Here is a 15,975-nt window from a genome sequence, read left to right on the forward strand (position 1 = left end):
ACACGGCTTCGTAGCCTGGGTAAGCAAGAGGAACGAGGGAACGCGGGAAAAGATAGAGGGCTGGAAGGTCAAGTGGGAAAAAACAACTGTCCCTGGCCCGATGTATACTTTTTTATTACTTTCCCGTAGTTTAGATGGAATCGACTTCATTGGTCTTGTGTCCCGTCTTCCCTTTTCTCTTATTTTCCACCCCGTGCTCTCTGCTCTCCCCCCCCCCCCCCCGTCCGGCCACCCGCGCCCATTCGTTCTTCGCTTTTCCGCTGGCCACGCTCGTAAACCGAGATCAACTTGGAAGAGTCGTACGCTCTCGTTTCACCTGTCACGAATCATTTTGTTTATATAGCTTGACTCGCGGAGACTGACACGGTGCTTAGATTTCTTGCAATTTCTTGGGATAAAAGTCTTTCCCGTACCGGTCGCGACTGTAGCAGGACCTTGCCGAACTCGGCCGTTACCGGAGAAAGAGACTCGTGTCTCGCAGGGAAAGGGGAATAGAGTCTCTAACAGCAGATAGTGAAATATGTACAGGTTTAACGCAGCTCTGGTGTATTTAGAAGCCATCCAACGGTGATTCTTCTTCGCTGACATCGTTCTGTTTAACGTAATTGGAGTCCCTTTGGCAGGCCGCTCCTTATAACGAGCATTTGGAACTATTGACCTCAGCTCCAAAGGAGCTGGCGCGCGCTTATGCAGTTTACTGCATAGCTGTAAACACAGTCAACGCGTAACAAGCTCAAAGCGTTCGGCAGAGTTTGATCTGTTCCTCGTGCTTGCATTTCTGCTGCAGATATAGTTTAGTTACCCGCTAATACGTAGGTAGGGGAGACCGGGACTAGTTGATACGCTTTCTCCGGGGCATGTCGATACAGTTTATCAATTTTCCCCGACTACTTTTAATTGGATTTCTTCCTTTTATTTCTACGAAAATGTTTCGAGATTGTATAAAAAAAATAATAAATCGCGGCGAAATATCGCAAGATATTTTTGAAGAAGCGCGTGTAACGCAATAGAAAGACTCAATGCCATTAAAGCAAAGCGCGAAAATATACAGTATTGACAAAATGAGTTTATTAAGATATATTAACAAAAAGAAGAAGACACCCCATGTTAAAGTGGGATATTCAAGACATAAAAAATAAAAATAAAAATGTTTTTCTATGTTTGTTCAAAAATCTCTTTGGTTTTTAGAATACGTCTTTGTTCATTTTTAGTCTATATTGTTGGAAAGGTATCTAGATTAAAAGTTTATTTTTCAAATTTATTAGTTATTCATTAAAAAGATATTTTACAGATGTATCAACTTGCCCCTCAGTGGGGTAAATTGATACATTTTGCCTTCGTGCAGATAACATTTTTTCATCCATTTTGTATGTATTTTCTCAAGTTTTCGTTTACTATATATTAAAGAGGAAGGATCAGAGTATATTTGAGCATATTTGTTATTAAGTAATTAATGCAAACAAAAATGAAAAAAAAAATGGAAAACTGAATAAAGTATCAACTAGCTCCGGTCCCCCTTACTCCTCATTACTTATAGCCATTACAGTTGTAGTATTACTGCGAATTGTTGGCGATTCATCGAGTTCGAAACTTGAATTTGCGTTTCGGGCGATCAGAAATTTCGTGGCTACGTTCGAATTTGTGCGCAGCAACCATGAATGATGAAGACGCCAACAAGTTGAAAGGTTTCGTCGGAGTTCTGTCGCTCTGCTCCGTTGGTTCTCTTCTTACTTTACCCTCCGTTTCTCATTGTCAGAAGAGGCATCGCAGAAGGGAAGTCTGGTTCTCGAAGGGCTTGCGCCTATTCCCCCTTTACTTGCTCTGCACCCGAGCTCTCGATGGCAAAGTTTCGCTCGCTGTAGTGCAATTATGACTCGATAGCTGCTAGGAGAAGGTTGAAATGAGATTCGCTCGTCAAAGCAATTGGCGGCGGGCGACGGGGTCGCGTGGCGCGTCGCTTTCCCACCGTTGGGGTTCGTAAATTTTTCCTTCCCGCGGCGAACAATCTGCAGCGGGAAACATTTCGAAATCCTTGGGTAAAAGCTTTCAATCGTTCGATAAGGAAAGCCAATTCCTCCGTTACTTTATCGCTTCCAGCAACGTATCTTTTTTAACACGCTTCCGCGAGCTAAAACGCGTTTAAGGTTCCGCCACGATTTATCGCGCGCGGCTCTTTTTCCGTGGAATGGTAACGGGCGTCTAATGAATTATTTCTTAACAATGGCATGCGCGCGGAATTGCAAGCGAGAGACTGCTGGCATTTCAGTGTTTAACGAACGTTACTGTGTTTCCTTCTCAGCCAACTGATTAAAATTGAAATAATATAGCGCGCTCCTCGAATTTTAACGAGCAAGTTGGTTGCGCGCCGAACGAATCGATGAGCGTTTGATCGAATGTTGGAAATATAAAGGAAATAATGGGTTTTCACCGCGGTCCGACTGGGAGAGTGATATTTAAGAGTGATTTCCCTTGCATGGGAAGGGTTTAGAAACAGCAAACACCTCGCGAGATCTGAGCCGTAGGTCTTCTCGGCGAATTGCAGTTATTGTGTCTGGATACCGGTGTCAGAAAGCTAAATAGCTGGCAGGACGCGAGACGTCGGCTTGGTCTGGTGGTCTCGTAGGGCTGCGTACGTATCGTTGCGCATTATTTGCTGCTGAACGTGAAAAAGTGGGAAATGCGGCGGTAATCACAAGCTGGGGGCGTAATAGACCAAGACAAAAACCTCCATTGTTATGCGCGTTCCTGATGCAGTTTCATTTCTCCCCGGAAACTTCTATGCGCGCTGGCAGGAACGGGAAGGCCCGGGATGAGACGCGGGAGGAGGAAGGTTCGCGTCTTTTCCACCTGGAGTGCATTCGAGAGGGTTTTCCAGGAACAATAAGCGGGGGTGGAGTGTGGCAAAACAATGAACTTCAAATGCGAGCGACGGACCAGTGGCCCCTTCCGAGCGGCTTGCCTTCACAAAGGCTTAAACGGCTTCCCCCGGCTCTTTTTGCCCCCTTAAATTGTTTCTTTGCCCCTCTGGAGACGAAGATACCAGCGGCTGGTCGACGTTAGACTCCATTACATTCGTTTCGCGAATTTTCTGCCGGCGGAGCACAGCCCGGCCGCGGCGACTTACTTATTTCCATTTCATCTTATCGCTTCGCCACGGTCTTTCGAGCAAACACCCGGCTCCGACCGCCGGCACTGCCTCCCCTAACAACTTAAATAAATATGTATTTTGTTCGGTGGATCGTGAGCTCTGGCGCGCGAGAAGTCCTTGCAAGAATGAGCGGGCTGAAGTTCCGATGCACCTGTTCACGGTTACGTTCTTCTTTCCAAGTAAACACTATTTTTAATAAAGCCCGCGACGTGTTTGCGATTCTCCGATAGAAAAAAAAAAAAGAACAGAGGAGAGCGGAGGAACGTGGTCCCGTGATTTCCATCCAATTCGAATTGGAATAAATGCACGATCACGAAAACTATATTATTTAAAAATATGGATGGAGATGAACAGCCGGCTTTCAGAGTGTTCGATCGCGTACGCGTCTCTCGAAATTCAATTAGAATTTTAATAACTTTATTTGCCGAAGCATACGCGTTCATATTCGTTCGGTGCAAACTGCAAACTTCATAATTGTATGCATGACGCGGCACCGTTGTGGCGAATGGAATTTTTAGCAAAGCAAGTTTGCGTGGGACCGTCGTCCATCTAACTGATTCCAACCGGTCGGATATTCGCAATCGCGAGGCTTGCGAACGTAACGGGAAGGCGGGAGACTGTAACGAGACGGTTAGATTCTTTGAAATTAAAACTCCGAGTGGGAATCTGACACCGTTCCATCATTCAGCCCCTAATAAGGGGAATCGCAAATATGAGACTCGCGCCCTTTAGACACTCGAAAGTCCCCTTACCTTGGCAACGTCGTTTATTCCGCTAAATTGCTACGGTCTCCCGTGTCGCTGTATCTTCTTTCTGTCTTTCCCTGCGCTGCTCTTTTCGAGCAGGCCGCGTCATCCGAGTGGCATCGAGATTCAAACGGCTACTCCCTCTACGACGACCTTTCCCATTTCTTCGACGTGCCTCCCTTCTCTTATCCTTACACGAGTACATACGCCTTCATCCCGAAGACGACTCGAATGGCACGCTCGAGCGTCGAGTGCTATCCGAATTTTCAGCCCCGAAAGTGGAGCGCGAATAACGCGAGCCGTGATTCGGCAAATGGCTCGAAAATCGAATCTGTCGTTGGCAGGCGAGGTGATTTCAGCCGCGGCACCTCCGGAGCAGCCGGATCGCAGCGTCGGCGGGCCTGTGATCGATTTCGAAAATCTCAGCCGGCGCTCGATTAACCGGCGGCAAAGCCTGCTCGGCGGCAGGAACGATGCGGGAGGAATGAAAGCACCATTAGAAGGGACAATGAGCGATTCACCGGAAGAATCGGCGGGAACGAGAGGGGCGAACTAGACGCTGCTGATAAGAAGGAAATCCAATGGGGAGAAATAGAGCAGAAGCTTCGAAAGTGGCGCGGTTGTGACGAGTCTCTTTTTTACATGGATCATCGTCGCGGGGCGAGCCCTAACCCGTTCTTAGCCGTGATATCGTGCATTTCTCAGGGGAAAGGTGTGCTCGTTATGGGTGGTTGAACCTTTCCGTGATGTGCAACCTCTCGAGGCTCTGCGGGGAGGCATTCTTGAAAATCAGCGCAACTTGTTATCAGGTTCTTTGTAATTCTTTCGTTCGCCATGTCGCTGGAGAGCGCTACACGACTCTCCTTCGCGACGAGGACACTCGGCGGTCCTGAAAGGGACAGGAAGCGTCGATGAAGCGAATACTCGCGTCAAGTGTCCTCCGATCGCGCCGCCCCGCTTCAACCACTTACCGCGAGAAAGACTGGACGGCCAAGTGTCCAGAGAATTAAGTGGAAAAAATAGAAGGCGAGCCAACCTGTCCACCTGCACGGGGATGAACTGGTGAACGGAGAGAGAGAGAGAGAGTAGCGCGAGGACGGAAGTTCCTTCGCGAAAGTTAGACCGCGGCAAACTTATCGCAAGTCGGAGAACTGCTCTGATATGAACAAATGGACATGGGAGGTCTCCTTCCACATCTGCCCTTCCGAAACTTTGATCGCGTTTCCGTCCGTCTGTCTCTTTTCCCGTGACACCTTATTTCGCCGTAACGAACGTATCGAGAAGTCTAAAATATAGAAGGGAGGAAGGAACGGTCTCTTATTTCGCATATTTCGTAGGTCTTCCATAGGAAAAGAATAGACGATACAGTGCACACTCGCTACCGATAGAATTCCCTTCTAATTTCCCACCCCTTCTCCATCCGTCGGTTAGATTTTTCCGCATTTAAATTGCGCTATTTTATTGGTGCTGGCCAATTATGGGAGGGACCGTTTGCACGGGCTGAGGTTAATGCGTGCCCTCTAATTAGAGAAACTGTACCCGCCGCATTTGCATCGAAGAGTAAGGATGAGATATAATTAGGTAGATTACGAGATGCTTCAATATCGTGGAACATGCGAGGCGTATCTCATGCCACGCCGGTGGTGAAACTGTGGATACGCGAGCTCGATAAGCACGGCAGAATTGTGTACGTAATTTGAATTCGGGGGACGTGGGTGGAAGTGCGGTCCAAGGGAAAAAAAACACTCGAACGGAGAAAGGTGTTTTCGATGGCGCATCAGCGAAACAAGGTTTAACGAGCTTCGGGCGCGAACGAAGTGAATTTTTCGGGTTGATTCTGGTGTGGTCGGATAGCGGGATTCGATGCAGGGCAAGCGGCTAGGGAGGAGAGGCGAGGAGGACTCGAAACGCGTAATTTAAATAGGCAGACAGCCGAGGAACGCGGTGGCGGATTCCATTAAAACTTTTCGCTCGGCTCGTACGAGAAGTGACACGTACTCCCGCATACTCGAGCGAAGTAATACATTTTAAAGAATTTCAGACAAGAAATTTACATTAGAAAAGTTTACCGGGGGAATTAAATAAAGGTGGCGGCGTTTTGAAGCGTGTTATATAGCGCGCGACGGGCAGAAGTGGCTGCTCCGCGTTGGCCAGTGCACGCGAAAGGGCAGCCCGCTCATTTCGATCCTGTTCTCTTTCGCCGGCACGTTTAGCGAGCCGATGTTCCATGGGGCAGGTGACTGAGCAGCTTCTACTTCGCGTCAGGAACAACGGGGATGTCGCGGTGGTTGCTCAGGCCTTAAAGCGATTACTTGGAATCCAGATTTAGCGTAAAATCTTGGGCGTGTTTCCTGGGGAATTTTGAAGCGGGGCGAACCAAAGGACCTGGCGGAGGGTAAAACAGGCTGTGTTAAAGGGTAACGAGGCGCAGTTGGAGCATGGCGGAGGCACCAAGTCTTGTAGTAATCCGAACGCAGACACCGTTTGTTTGATCTCGCCTTAGATTTCGCTAAGTCCACGGCAAAGCCGGCTCCCCGGCAGGTTCACACGCCTGGCAAATATGTGCATGCATCGGTGCTTGCTGGGGAGTCCAGTCCAGTCAAGTCTCTGCCCCTCCAATTACCTACACGCTCTTTTCCATCGATTTGTCGCGCGATAAAGCGCCGCTAATCAACGCAAAGTGTATCGCGGGGGATCGATCGCAGCCAGCTGCAGTGTCTCTGGAATTTAAAATCTCTTAGGGAAGACAGGTAAATGGTTCTATAATAACCCCGTAACACGCGATCGTCGCTACGGTGTCGTTTGCTTCTCGTGAGCTTAAGTAATTCTTTCACGACAATGCCCACGCCACGCGACAGGGTCTGCAACATTTTGTCCCCTCGAGGCCGAACAGTCGCGCAATTACCACAACTACTTGAAATTTATAACGACTAGGCTCGTGCAGACGTGGCGACCGGTGCTTCCATGTCGGTTTATCCGCCGCATCGGCCACAACACAGCCGATGCCCTGCACTTTTTAGTCGACGCGTTGTTTCGAAGCTGCCGCGGTGGAAAGGCTGCTCGTCATTATCGCGGCAGGAAATAAAATTTGCGGATAAAAATTTCGAGAAGTTTCTTATTTATTTATTTAGGGGAGACCGGGGCTAAAAGTTCCGGGGGTAAGTTGTTCCGACGGCTCTATCTTCAAAATAAAAAGAGCGTTGTACTTTAAATTATTTTTTCCGTGTGAGTTGATCACGCCACTCTGTCCCCCACTTTAATAGCGTCCGCGACAGCGAATTGTGTGGTTGTAAGCAAGGACCTATTAGTCGCGTACCAGATAAGTAAAAATTTTTCTATCATTACTTTTTGGTCTATTTCAATTATTTAACGTAGATATTATAGATTGAATCGTTCTTATGGATCAAATGACATTTAAGAACATGGTGTAATAGTGTTTATCGTTTGAATACATGTATAAGCAGAATAATCTTTGAAATTGCTACATGTGTCGGTAGGGGCTAGTTGTTACCGTGACTTGGGGCACGTTGTTACCGTAAAAACTTGCCCCGCCGCAAATAGGTCTGTGAAGATAGCACCCCCAAATTCGATTTTTTAAAAAAACTCAACGGCATTCGTTTGTCCTTCGTTTGCCCACGTTTGCCCATAAAAATTTTTTTTTTGCCCACCCTACAAAAAAAGTTATGAATAAAATAAAAAATTTGTCTTCATCACCCACGATGAATGCATTTCAATTTTTTAAAAGAAGGATACGAATATACCCGACCTGGCCACGTTTGCCCACTCTCAGATTTCATTTGCCCACCCTCCAGAATTTAAATAAAAAATAAAAACCTCGAAAAGAAGGGTACAGGTGAAGCGATCGCGTTAAAGTTCGATTTTTCTGGAAAATATTATCAAAATCGTTCTTTCAACGATGCAGTCCGTTAGTTTAGATGTAGAAGAGATTTGCCCATGCATTAATTTCGTATGCCCACCCTCCAGAATCGAATTATTAATAAAGATAGCCAAGAAGTGCGATGCCCGTTGAAGCGATCGCGTTAAAGTTCGATTTTTCTGGAAAATAATATCAAAATCGTTTTTTCAACGATGCAGTCCGTTAGTTTAGATATAGAAGAGATTTGCCCATGCATTAATTTCGTATGTCCACCCTCCAGAATCGAATTATTAACAAAGATAGCCAAGAAGTGCGTCGTTGGAAATAATTCGAGAGTATCGCCAGACATCTGTTTACGTTTCGGCAGTGGCACTCGGCGCTGCTACCCTTTAGGGTATCAACACTGCGTGTCGTCATCGAACGTGCCGAAACGTAAACAGATGTCTGCGATACCCTCGAATTCCTTCCAACGACGCACGAAAGTCAGTCGGTCTACAGAGTTCGGACGCAACTCTTGCAAGACCGTGCATTCATTTACGGTTCGTGAAGTAACTGTGAGATTATATTATTTTCCGTTGTGCGATATCATTGCGGTGATTAGTGAAAAATGACTAGAAAACCACTCTGGTGTTATTCTGCACATGCTGCAGATGTGTGAAAAGTGTGAAGTGTTCGATGAGCGATACAAATTGAAGTGTCGTTCGAATAAAGTGAGAAAGAAGTGTGTGCAACATTTTTTGGATAACATGTCACCAAACACCTTCAACCTTTACGGTAAGTACAATTGATTTTGATAATTCATTCGGGAAAAAACGAACGGAAAGGTATTCGGTTCAACGGGTACCGCACTTCTTGGCTATCTTTATTAATAATTCGATTCTGAAGGGTGGGCATACGAAATTAATGCATGGGCAAATCTCTTCTACATCTAAACTAACGGACTGCACCGTTGAAAGAACGATTTTGATAATATTTTCGAGAATAATCGAACTTTAACGCGATCGCTTCATCTATACCCATGTTTTCGCGGTTTTTATTTTTTATTTAAATTCTGGAGGGTGGGCAAATGAAATCTGAGAGTGGGCAAGCGTGGCCAGATCGGGTATATTCGTATCCTTCTTTTAAAAAATTGAAATGAATTCATCGTGAGTGATGAAGACAAATTTTTTATTTTGTTCATAACTTTTTTTGGAGGGTGGGCAAAAAAAAATTTTGTATGGGCAAACGATGGACAAACGAATGCCGTTGAGTTTTTCCAAAAATTCGAATTTGGGGGTGCTATCGTCACAGACCTACCGCAAATGTATAAATTGTTTCCGCTGTGCTTTAAGATGCGAACATATGAATGAAAGGCGGAAAGGGACACGACTTCGATCGAAGTTATGCGTAAAGATTAATAAAAACTGTCGCTTTTGGTTTTCTTTTAAAGATAATACATTTTTGTTGGTCCGAACCTTCATAAATAACCATTATTATTAAAATTCTGCTTTATTTCATTAGAAGGCAACTCTTATATCATAGTAACAACTTACCCCAATGCGATAACAACTTGCCCCATATAGGGGTAAGAAGTTCCGCTTCGATCAGCCACAAATAAATTACTTTCTATGGGAAACCTATTACAATATATTAAACACAAGCTTAAAATCAGAAGATATAATAAATTTAACAAGAAATTAGTCAATAGTGAAGAGAATAACTACATTATTTTCCAGTCATTTTTTATGTTTTATCGAAATCGGAACTTTTAGCCCCGGCCTCCCCTACTTATTACGGGACAAGCCCGGTTTTTACAATAAAGAAACCAGGGGCATACGTACAAGAAAGAAAAGAGGAAAACAAACAAAAAAAAAAAAACAGTTCATCAAGCCGTAAAAAAAAGAAAGAAAAAATTATGCAATGCACCTTACTTAAGGGGTTATACCTAGTCAGGCGGCCGAAAAGAGGCGAATGTTTGTGAATTTTTTTTGAAGAAGTGGAAGCGTATATTTTTACAAAACTTTTTGCGCTTAAAAGAGCAACATTTAAAGAACATTTGGTAATTTTTCCGTAGAAAAATAGTTAAGTTTATGATAAAGTAACAACCCACATCCAAGAAGCGTTTTTAAAAATTAGCTTTTGCGGTGAGCACTGCCATTCCGAACGAGATTATCTAAAATCAAAAAACAAAAAAGGTTTCGTTAGTATATTAATGTATCCTCAGGTTCACGGAGAGAATTTTGCGAAATATTAATTTAAAACAAAATGGCGGCTATTTAAAGTTGAAATCTTGATATTTTCGCGTGATTCGAGCCATTGAAGCGTGAATAGCCGCCGTTTTGTTTTAAATTAATATTTCGCAAAATTCTCTCCGTCAATCGGAAGATACATTAATATACTAACGAAATCTTTTTGGTTTTTTGATTTTAGATAATCTGGTTCCGAATGGCAGTGCTCACCGCAAAAGCAAATTTTTAAAAAGGCTTCTTGGATGTGGGTTGTTATTTTATTATAAACATAAATATTTTTCAACGAAAAAATTACCAAATGTTCTATAAATGTTGCTCTTTTAAGTGCGAAATGTTCTGTAAGAATATACGCTTCCACTTCTTAAAAAAAAAATCACAAACATTCGTCTTTTTTCGACCGTCTGACTAGGAATAACCCCTTAATCTATGACAATTTTGCGCAGATTACTTTTGAATGTTTGCATCGATCCACATAAAAAATTGACGTGGTTTGAGTATGAATTGGCAACGCTAACGATCGGATTTACAGGATCGCGAGCACCAAACTTAGATTCGGTGCTCGAACAGTAAAAGAACGTTCTCCCTTTTCCGTAATTTTGACGTATCAACGTGGAATCTTGGGCGAGAACAACGGTTGGCGAGATTCTCACAGGACCAGGGATTTTCATTGTCTGGCTGGCTGTCGCGCGGAAATATCGGCGCAAACATCCTCTCGGCGAAATCTGCTCGGCTGAAAAAATCCGCCTACTTCTCCTCTCTGTTTTTTTTTACCCCTCCGGTTCCTCGGTTCGTCCACTCCCCCGGCTCTTTCTTCCGCCATCGCAGCAACGCGCGGCACGTTCGGCGCGGATTTTCACGGGCTCTCGTTACCGTGCTCTTCGTTCGGCCGCGCCGCCGCGGGATTTCGACGGGGCAACGGGAGCCGGTATTCCTGCCCGATGCGCGTGAAATGTAGAACAAACAGTTTCCAGGATCCATTGCGAAAACGATCAATCCCGGTGTGACGCGGAGAATTTACCGAATCTCGACGGGGAACGAGACAGGACGAGTGGAAACAGCGCGGAAAATGCTAGAGAAAAGATCGCACTAGCGTCGCCCCAGCTTGCTTTCACCTCTGGACCCGCAGAGATCGCAGTCACTCGGCAATCATTTTATCTTCCACGTCCGTGCCTTTTGTCTTGCAATTCCTCCTCCCGTATTCGACAGGCTGATCCCCCCGTTCGTTTTTTTTTTTGTCAGACCACGCCGTCGTTGTAACGCGGATATTTTTTAGTCCACCCCCGAGCTTCCGGGGACTGGAGTTATTTACGCGTTGCATTCCGCCCTTTGTCCGACATTCCACGTCGCAAAGTTGTCTACGGAGAGCTTCTCTCCGGTTTCAAACGAAGGGATATTTTCGTTTATTAGATTCCGGACGTTTGCGCCGAGAACCTGCGGGAATTTCGCGTTCATCGATTGGCGGGAAAGCGGGGAGTCGCGGCGATCGGAAAAATAAAGGGCACTTATCAATATTGATGACGTAGATTTACAGCGCGGCGTTGGCGTCCGCGCGCCCTGCAATTTCGACGCGGTCGAGTTGGCCGAAAAACTGCACGGCCTTCTAATTAGGTCGCGCTTGCAAAATTAATTATCGCAATTAATGCCGTTCGACTCGTTACAAATTAATCGGGACAGGTTGCCCCGACACCGGCCGAAAATTCCGCACCATCGATCCGAGCGGCAACGACATCGTCCGCGTCCATCGTAACTTCGCCGTAACTTCGCACGTTGTTCTCTCGTTCGTCAACACACAGGCAGACTTACCGCCCGGTTACGTGAACGCTGTAAGAAGACCTGCCGCCCGATGAGATCGCGCGCGCGGACCGTTCCCGCGCACCCCGGTTTCTTCGTGGGAATAAGAAAGAGTCCCGAAACGATTGGACTTCGCGATAAGGAAGCCGGTGGCCGCGCTTATGCCAGGGCCGAGGGACGTTAAACTTCGTTCCATGGAGCTGCAGCCACGTCTGTACTTTCCGCCCGTAATATCGAAGTTTTGTACTGTTTGTAGAGGAAGCTTTAAAAATAGTTACGCCGGTTACGTGTGTACTTTCGTCGGGAAATAATCGAAAACCCCGACCGTAACGGCGCCTTTTATTGCACGGTTCCCGCATGCCTAGCCCCTCTCGCCATCACCCACGTTCACCCCCCTTTTATTTATGATACCGAGCCGCGCATTCGTTAATTTTCTAATTACCCAATAATTCGCACGGTCACCGTACTCCTTCGAGCGGCCGGCGCAAGGAACGTCTGCTCTTATAGAAATAAGAAACAAACTTCTCGCTCACTAAATAGTGGCGAGTGCCCGGTCGCATGTCCGGCCGACGTTTCGTTGAGCGTTACTACTGGCGTCGAGCATATTGTCGGCTGGCCAGCCGCGTAAGTAGAAGTGGCAATTAGAGCTCGACACATTAGCGCCGGGAATATCTCTGTTTCATGCTTCCTTCGCTACCGCTTTATCGCCAATCAGCCATTCTTTCGTAATAACGACATCGAAAGTGGCCAGTGTCACGCGAGACGACGCGGGCCGGTCAAGTGTATCGTCCGATCGATCCTCGAAATTACACGGCTGGCTTTATCCACTTGTTTCCATTGAAGCCGTACCGCATCGCGGAATATAACGTTGCAGCAGCCAGCGATGGCTTCGCGAGGATCATTCGCGGGAAGTACAGCCGCCTGGAGGTAACAGCGGATGCCTTCTTCGCGTTGTTGGTTGGGGATAGTCGGCTTAGAAAGCCGTGCACGTGTGCGGTAGTGTGCAGTTCCCGCGACACGCCAGCCACGTATCGCCGCGAACCCCGGGGTGCGGCTGCGATGCAGGCTAAGCGAATAACTTATGCGTTCTGAATAAGAGACCAGCACCGTCTGGCCCTACGCTCGGCGTTACTACTTCGAGGAACGCGCGCCGCTCTATAGAACCAGCGGCGGGGAGGTAGACGGTTTTATAGTCTGTCGAATAGCCGGTTCGGACCGTGAGCTTTTCCAGGAAACGTTTCCACCGCCTGCGGAAAGTTCCGCGACACCATTTCCCTACAGCCTGACGATCCACCGTTCCACGAAACAGATGCAATCGGGGGTGCATCCGATCGATCGCCACGTCGCCGGACGCCGTTTATTTTTAACCGCTCGCGTCGCGCTTCGCCCCAATTACCCGACACCCTCCGTTACCACTCCCCCTAATACGTAACGCAAAGACGAATCGCGTTATCCCGCAGCTGTACGAGCGATTCCCAAGTCGCGCGCAGCCTGCGAGGCTCCTTTAAATCATGCAGACACTGGAAGCTGCAAACTTGTCCGTAACGCGTTCCAGAAATCCACTGACGGCACGGCGGGCGGCGACGCGCGCGTCCCTACCTGTGGAAAGCTCATTTTGGTGTAATCGCAAACTTCAGCCAGCTCGGCGCGGCGGCGGTCGCAAGCGCCGCGAGCAAGTACGTACAAGACGTCGGACCAAGTCAGTGATTCACTTCGACGTCCGCGTCTAATCCCATTTACATCAGCTTCGTGACAGGGGGATATAAATAGGCACGGGTAAACGAACGTATTTGGATATTCGGATCGATACCGAGGGAAAGGCTCGTGGCTGTAAGGCTGTCGGGAACGCCACCCGGCCAGTTCGCCCGGCTAATTTTCGTTTACTCTTGAATTCCGAATCAATCGACGAAGACGCGGCTCGCGCAGCCCAGCTTTCCAAATCCACCGAATAGTATCTGGCCCGTTTATCTGACACCGCATCGATCACCTATAAAGGCTACCTAGAGGCCCATGTAGAACCTCCGACGAACCAAACGCTGGCGTTCGCAGTTGCACGGCCCGGCGAGCTGCAATACTCGTGACAGGGTCTTTGTTCGGTATCGTCGATATGATTTCGTTACAGCCGAAACAGAGGGCTTCTCAAAGCGACCGGAATCCGCGGCTTTCCAACGATGTGTTACCATGACGGTGGGAACAACGCGGGGTTATTACCGTCGACAGAATTCCTCGGTGAAAAAGCGTCGACAGTTCTCACGCGTCTTTCTCTCCGCTCGCCCGCGCGGCTGTATTATCGCATAATGGGGCTTAGCAAAATTACCGGATCGCAGCTGAATTAAAAGTTCCCTCCGACGTTTTCCATAAGAATATACCGGCGTGGCGGAATAGCAGCCACCCGAGGGGGGAAGGGGAGACCGGGGGTGTAGCGACGGAGCAGGGGAGTTTAAAAAACGATCTCCACTAAGAAATTGGAAGTTAAGTAATGGCTTGATGTTTCTTGCATAAATAAGCGGCGCGGCGTCGTGGCTGTTCCCACCAACACCTGCACGGCTCTCGTCTAACGAGAAACCGAATCGCGCGCAAGGGTTTATCGACCTTCGACACGTTGACCTACGCTACTGTTCCGAACCTACCCCGCTGGAGTTTCGATTGAACCTCGCGATTCCAGTGCGGCCTCGACCGCATCCTTCGACCTCCAAATATATTTCCGTCCACTTTGATTTCCGATGCTGCCCAGCCTACACGTTCGCTGCTCGCATCTATCTTCCTCTTCTGTTCGCCTGCGTATGCGCCTACACACCATCGTTCGATGCAGAAAGTTTCTTCGATTAAGCAAACCGCTTTAAGGGGGCATGCTCAGTCAGGAGGCCGAAAAGGGGGTGGTCTTTGGAAATTTTTTACTCAAAAGCTGTAACACATTTCTCAAAAAATCTTTTTTCCTTTTAAGGATCGCATCTAGTACCCTGCATCGTAATTTTTTTATTTAAAAATATTTAGCAACAACTAAGTTATTGTCCATCACTCGAAGCTTCTCTAAAAAAAAGAAGGCTTCTGCGGTGACCACTGCTGCTCGAAAGTCGATCATCTGAAATAAAAAATTCAAAAGAATTTACTTGTTATAATATATTATCTAGTACTTGAACGAAGGATCTTTCGAAATATTGTTTTGGGAAAAAATGGCTGATGTTTAATGTAAAAGTTTAAATTTGTATCATAAATCCTGCCTGATGTTCGTCAATTACAAGAAAACTAAGCATTGGATAAAAAAATCCTTCGTTCAAATACTAGGTGATATAATATAATAAGTAAATTCTTTTGAATTTTTTATTTTAGGTGATCGACTTTCGAGCAGCAGTGGTCACCGCAGAAGCCTTTATTTTTAGAGAACCTTCGAGTGATGGACAATAACTTAGTTATTTATAAATATTTTTAAATAAAAAAATTACGATGCACGGTACTAGATGCAACGCTTAAAAGGAAAAAAGATTTTTTGAGAAAAGTGTTATAGCTTTAGAGTTAAAAATTTCCAAAGACCACCATTTTTTCAGCCTCCTGACTGTGTATGACTCCTTAAAATCTCCTCGACAGAAAGCTGATCGTTTAGCGTGCTTCGTCTCGTTCATTTCGGTTCGTAGCCAACGAATTAATTAAGAAGGAATCGAGCGAAGCTTGAAAAGTGTCGTCCGGCCGCGAAGCCGAACCACCGCTAATTGCCACATTACTCACGCTACATTAAGAGCGAAACAAGCCCAGCAACTAACGACGAAGATGTCACCGGGATAAAAATTTCCAATTTAACCGTTTCTTGACGACCACTAGACGACGCCAAGAAACGAACTTGTAATTAACCGCTTCCTTAGTATCTTACAAATTTTCCGCCTCGTTTGCAGCCAGCCGAAGTAGGAGTTTATCGTTTGCAACTTTTCGCCGCCTAATCTGTTCGCAATTAAAATTGCCTCGATTGGCACCGGAGCTAACGCTCGATCGCGGGGGTGTGTGTGTTTTTTTTCTGCGAAAGAAACAAGTTTCAGGGGAACCAAGAGGCTTACGGGAATTACGTGCCGCGGTGCATTAACGTTCCTGAGCATTTCGTATTCCTAGGACCACGGAAATTCTGAATCGTATTACAGGGAATAGGATAACGATCTTTGGATAAGGGGTTAGGGCGAGTAGCCGCCGCTTTGGAGA

The sequence above is a fragment of the Andrena cerasifolii genome, chromosome 8, assembly GCF_050908995.1.
Source record: "Andrena cerasifolii isolate SP2316 chromosome 8, iyAndCera1_principal, whole genome shotgun sequence".
Classification (NCBI taxonomy): domain Eukaryota; kingdom Metazoa; phylum Arthropoda; class Insecta; order Hymenoptera; family Andrenidae; genus Andrena; species Andrena cerasifolii.